This window comes from Astyanax mexicanus, chromosome 2 (assembly GCF_023375975.1).
Source record: "Astyanax mexicanus isolate ESR-SI-001 chromosome 2, AstMex3_surface, whole genome shotgun sequence".
Classification (NCBI taxonomy): domain Eukaryota; kingdom Metazoa; phylum Chordata; class Actinopteri; order Characiformes; family Acestrorhamphidae; genus Astyanax; species Astyanax mexicanus.
Window position 1 is genome coordinate 47242364 of NC_064409.1, and position 6594 is coordinate 47248957.

At 39.2% G+C, this 6594-nt stretch overlaps 1 protein-coding gene across 2 annotated transcripts in view; it reads right to left on the minus strand.

Annotated features, from left to right (window-relative positions):
- Window positions 1–3430: 3430 nt before the first annotated feature.
- syt7a (synaptotagmin VIIa) overlaps window positions 3431–6594 on the minus strand; it is a 235351-nt gene continuing 232187 nt past the window's right edge. For both annotated transcript variants that reach the window (XM_007235122.4, XM_049474403.1), the window contains one exon: window positions 3431–6594. This exon is cut by the window's right edge and continues 10138 nt beyond it. The gene's annotated coding sequence lies outside the window, so the exon portion shown is untranslated.

Genomic DNA, 6594 nt, shown 5'->3' on the forward strand with positions numbered 1-6594 from the left:
CAACAGCTGTGATCAGGCTAGGAGCATAAACAAACACTCATAAACCTGACAAGAGCTGACAAAAGGGCTGCTTTATACACACAGACTGAGAACACCTGGAGTAGAAAACAAGGGGGCGAGGCTACAAACAAATACAGGTGTGAACACTGATGACAGGGCAGGGCTAGGGCAGAGACAAGTCAACCAAAAAATCAGGGCCATGTGCTTGTAGAGTACATGGGAAAGATAACAGACTAGGGAGAAGATAGAAACAGACAGGAAAAAAAAAAGGTGTGGGTGTGACAGCCATAATACGGCAATACATAACGTACAGACATAATTTGTGGTAAAGTCTTTAGCTTCCAACAGTTTTAAACAGTTTTAAACAGTCTAAAGTCTACACATTATCTTGATGCTTAACAGCAACACCGTCTACTCAGGTATGATGATATATCCAGCTTTAACATCCGTATCCTGAGGACCTCTACAGTTTTGAGCTGTAGAACTGTGATGTGATGATGCTCCATCCAGGACTTTTGGGATAAGTTGGGAAGTTGGGAATGTGTTAGGGAGGTGATCATCCAATCAAATTTGAAATGTAGTAGAAATCCTTTCCTGGAAATTGGAGACAGTTATTCCACCAAAAGCAGGAAAAATTCATTTTAATATCTTCGATTTCAGAAGAAACAATGAATGAGCAGGTGTTCCACTGCACATGAATACACAAATCATTTTATTTTTAGTCAAATAATTCATTAGATTTGCATTCAAATTAAAGTCTGTGCACTTTTTTACTGTTTGTTTTTAATCAAAAACAGATTCCTGTCTATTTCCTCTCATAAATCAAGACTGTATGCATACAGTAATAAGTTACTTTATGACTGCAGGCCATAACTGCTGCTTCTGAGAGTTAACCCTACAGTCTATAAATAATTCAGTGCACGTTCATGTATGATTCAAGGATCCAGTGTTGAATATGCATCACTTGTAGATGTTTGTGTTTGCTGGTGCACATTTCACGATCTTCTCAAGCATATTCATTCCATAAATTATCCCTATAAACTCTAGCCTTATTACTTAGTTATTAATCTCAGTAACTGCTGGAGGAAATCTGGAAAACTGTAGCTGCTGATGTTTTAAAGGAGAACTCTGGTGTAAAATGGACTTTTGATGTAGTAAAACATGATAAAAAAGTACTTAACTTTGATGAATAGCTCACCTCTATTCTCCCACAGCGCTTCAAGATCCAGAAATTTTAACAGTTTGTCCAAACACCCTTCAGACTGGGTGACACAGGGCATAATCTGCCCCGATAACTCGCTTTTTCCACCGTTATCCAGCTCAAAGTAGCTCCACGCCTCCTTGCTAGAATCTGGAGAGCCTTGTAATTTAAAATGAGGCATCAATAACTTAAAAAGTGCAAAAAAGCTTATTAAAAACATCTGTTTATATCCTATAACACTAGCTTCAGCTCTGAATGCCGCCATATTTGTATTGATAATGACATAGACATGTATATACATAGACTCTGCATAGCGTAGCAGCTGGCGCCAAGTATATATATGTCTATGTTATTTTCAGTGCAGTGATGGCGGTGCTCGGAGCTGAAGCTAGTGTTCTAGGATGTAAACAGAGGTTTTTAAAACCTTTATTTGCACTTTTTAAGTTATTAATGCCTGTCAGGGCTCCCTGGATTCTAGGAAGGAGGTGTGGAACTACTTTGAGCTGGACAACGGTGGAAAAAGCGATTTATCGGGGCAAATTATGCCCTGTGTCACCCAATCTGAAGGGTGTTTGAACAAACTGTTAAAATTTCTGGATCTCGGAACGCTGTGGAAGAACGAAAGTGTGCTATTCATCAAAGATAAGTACTTTTATCTTGTTTTACTACATCAAAAGTCCATTTTACCCTGGAGTTCTCCTTTAAGGGGGTTAAAGGGGTTAAATTTAAAATCAAATATACAAACAAATATCTGTACAACATCCATTATTTTCACTGATACATTATAAGTACAGTACAGCTTAGTAAAGAGAACATAAACACACCGGAGTTGCAGATGTACAAATTATTGATTTTTTTATTTATTATTATTTTATTTTATATCATAGAACATAGTAAGAGCTCAGCTCCATAGCTCCACCCACCCCACACACCCAAACACACAGAGGGGTGGGGGCAGACAGGAAAACATATATATCAACCAATTAAATCACAGTCCGCTCGGCCAAAAAAACAGGAGAGGCAGAAAAAAACGGGAACGCTTATCCTTCCATGTCGCCGGGTGGAGCTCAGTCACGCCCCTGAACTCTGACCTCACTCCTGACCAGGCCGAGAAAAGAAAACCGAGTCGACAGCGGTCAGCACACAACAACAAGGCATGTTCAGATATTCTGCATGAGAATGTGGCTTTACTGAGATTCTCCAGACTCCAGAATTCTGATGTGAAGATGGGTGTGGAGTGCTGTTAAAGTACCGAGGCGTGCAGCACAGAATGCAACAACCCAGAACTACACTCACGTTCCTGTAAACACACACACACACACACATACAAGCTCACGACGACGACTACAGGACGACACACATTTGGTTGGACACTAGCACGTTGTAGGACTTTTTGGATAAAGATAAAGATTGGAGATGGGACTTAATCTGTAATATATTCCAGTAGTTTATATTTATTTGTCACTGGAAGAACCTTAAATTAGTACTCAGTTTGAAAAGGCTGACCTTTACGTGAACTGTGTCCCAAAGTCTAGGTTGCATTTAAGGCAAAATGCATTTCTTGGCCATTAGAAGGCTGTTCCAAAGAGAAGGACACATTATAATATACTGTTGAGAACTGCAGCTGTCATTTGGAGAGATTTAGAGGACGCAACTGATGTATCCTTCCTGGTCCTTTGCGATTACATGCGATTACATGACTACTTAAACCAGGCAAAAATGGCAGAAAACAAGCCTTTTGGATTAGAGACCATTGAAAAAACTGCAGCTGAAATTCGGAGAGATTTAGAGGACGCAACTGATGTATCCTTCCTGGTCCTTTGTGATTACATGACTACATAAACTGGGCAAAAATGGCAGAAAAAAAAACGAGCCCACCACACGGCCTTTTTAAATTGTGGAAAATGGTGACCAATAGACTAGTGAGGACCAGTCTTGCCTTGCTTGCAACATAGACTTTGGAATAGACATAAAATTGTCTAAAATATCTTTGAAGTTCTGTTGTAAGATGTCCTATAAAGCTTGTTGTCTTGTCTTGTTTGGGGCAGTAACTATACATAATTTGGGGTATGAACAGCACAATCAGCACAAACCTGCCATTAGGCATGTCGTCATGCACTGCTCATCACTGATTGGTGGATGCTTATGGCTGTTGTTTTACAGTGTGACTAACAGCAGCTCACACCTGCAGCATATCTTTGACACATTCGTAAGTGATTAGTCTCTTCGCTTTCGTTTTTTTTTTTTTTTAATTGGTTTCCACAAATTGGGTGATTGGAAGAAAAGAGCACAACGGAAGTATAAGGAAGAGGTGTGGAGGGCAAGCGTTAAGGAGCGCTTCATCTACATAATGACATTCCACACACGACACACACACACACATACAGTACGAGGAAAGCAAGCCAGAGGCTCTACAGCAGCTTCTACAGCACTACTATTACTACTAACGGACTAGCGGACGGACTAGCACACACACACACACACACATATAGAAACACACACACTCCCACAGGTCCACTCTGCGTTCCCATGCGCTCTCCCGGGCGCCTGAACCTCGCTGTGTTAATCAACAAACAAACAACAAACAAACAACTCATACAAAGTAATAAACGATAAACAACACGGACCTTCCGATGCCACCGGATCATTTATATATATATATAAAAAAATAACAAAACAAAACAAACAGTAACATCGAAAAGAACTGAAAAAAAAGGCAGAATATAAAAAAGGAAGTGTGGCACCGTCAGGCTTTACAGAAAAGCATGACCTCAATATAACTGGCTTTAGAATGCTTCTACACAGCTGACTGTTTTACTCTACCAATTATATATTTATATATATATATATACTGTGTGCCATCGACAGGCAGCTAAAATCTATACAGTACTCTCAATTTTTCATATATTTATATATATTTTTTACACTATACAAAGTTGGCAAAAATACAGAAATAAATACATGGAATCAGATTGTACACATCATCACACAGGAGCGCTGAAAAAGTCACAGCACTCTTCATTGGAAGGTGGAGGAGGTTTGGGGAAAATTAAGAGAGAGAGAGAGAGAGAAAGAGTGGGCACAAGAAGAAGAAGAAGAGGAAGAAGACATGAAAGTAGTGGAAGAGGAAGAGAAGAGAGAGACGATTGCCCATTTACTTTACTTTCACTTTTAGTGCTCTGTAGAGTTCTGCATTCCACTGCTGATGTCTTGAAGGATCTTTCCCGAAAAACAGCCTCCACCCTTCATCTCTCTCAATCAAAGCCATTATCTCCCACATAATCATCTCATTCATATGGTAAATCTGGGCGTGTAATGAAACGTCAGAAGCAGCCCGGCTCGGCGTTAATGCAAACGAACGTTCAGAACAAATCTCTGATCTGCCATAATATAGTTTTTAAAAAGAGCAGTTTAAATGGCAGAGTATTAACCTGCGGCGCTGTGGTTAACAGCACAATTCTGCAAGGGTTTGAGGTTGTGAGGACGGTTTTAGAACGAGGGAAAGGGGGAAGGACGGGGGTGTTCAGAGTGTGAAGTCTCAGAGGGTGAAGCAGGCGGTGCATAATAATAATGCAGTCTGTAATACGTGTTGTTACTCAGAACACACTACATTACAGCACAGCTACGAGCTGCAGAACTGCGTGTGATAAAGCGTGACAGAACGCGGAGAACAAGGGCAGAGTGGAGAGAGGTGGGCGGATCGATTCAAATATCTATAATATCGATACCAACACTAGTATTGATATTGAGCAGTACTCATGTAAAAAGACAGATACTTATACTACATTTTTTTTTTGTATTGTGTTTTTTCCTAATTTATTTTCCTAATGTTAAGGTAAACTTTGTTTTGTTTCTGTTCTAAACATTGTTTTGTTAATTAAATATTAAATATTAAAAAGTATCGATATCGGTATCGATATCGGCAATACTGGCCCTGCGTTTACTTGGTATTGGATCGATACCAAAAACTCCTGGTATCGCTCGTCTCTAGTGAGAGTGAGGAGAGCTGAAGGTTGTAAGCAGGGATGTACAGAGGGCCGGACAGCAGGGGGCTGGAAGGCTGGCATTAACAGGGCCGGCCAATCACACTGGGGAACAGCATATGGAAACAGAGAGGGGTATGTACACATGCTGAACAAGATACAGCATGGTGTGTGTGTGTGTGTGTGTGTGTGTGTGTGGCAGAAGTGGATGAAATGATATCATAATATTATCATTATTACAACAAATGACATTATTGTAAGATTTTGCACTGTTTTGGGGAAATTGTAAGATAGAGAACTAATAATTTAGCTGCACATGTAGCATCACTAGCATTAAAAAACACCTGTTCTATTTTACAACATAATGTTGTGTATTGCGTACCACAATCTGCTGTCATATGCAAAAGTCTGTAGATACTGATGGTGGTGATTGGTCTGGTGCAGTGGATAACACCACTCCCTGCCAGTCAGCTATCCCATCATGTGGGAGACTGGGGTTCAATTCCTGGTCTGGGTGACTATGCTGCGTAACATCAAAAAGAGTCCATGGGATAGACTCCTAACAGTTGATTTATTATTAATACTTAATACAATATATAATATTACATTTTTAAAAATGTATTTTATCATTGTATTTTTACTCTATTTTATTTTGTATTTATATTAATCTATGTTAAATTGCTCTTGGGTTTATTAAACTGGACTGTGGGAATACAATTTGGTTCTACCTCATGTAACACACTTAATATGAAATGACAATAAAATCTCCTTAAATATAAAGAAGTAACTGAATTAATTGAGTACAGAGAGTTTTTTTTTTTGTTGGCCCATTTGTGTTTTCAAACATTTGCATATGTCTGTGTTTCTGCTACATTTTATTATTACTGTAATTATACATATATGCTTATAAGGAGGGCTTGGTGCATTAAATACATGCAGTATTTCGACAGTAATGCATCAATTTAATGCCATATCAAGAAATATCAGAAAGATCTCAAAGTTGATCATGTCAGTGAAATGAACACTAACACGTCAGTCAGACTTTTGCTAAGCAGTGTAGGCCCGTCATCACTGCTGAAAAATAAATAATCATTATTATGATTCATAATCATTATTATGGATTGAATTGTGTGAGTGAGGGGGCAAAGAAGACCAATTAACAGCGTCCTAGACACCCTTCTTTATCATCTTCTCCATGATATTCTGAGATTTGAGTCTCAGGATCCATTCACTATCATCAGCAGTTAAAACCCCCTTACATACACTCAGCCTGCCACTGCTGTGACTTTAATACTCATAATGAACGCTGTTAATGCGGTTCTGCTCGTACAGAGGGATTAGGTGTGATTTAAGGCTGTGTACAGTATTACACCATAGCATGCTTTTTTAAGATGGATGGGCAATGTTTCT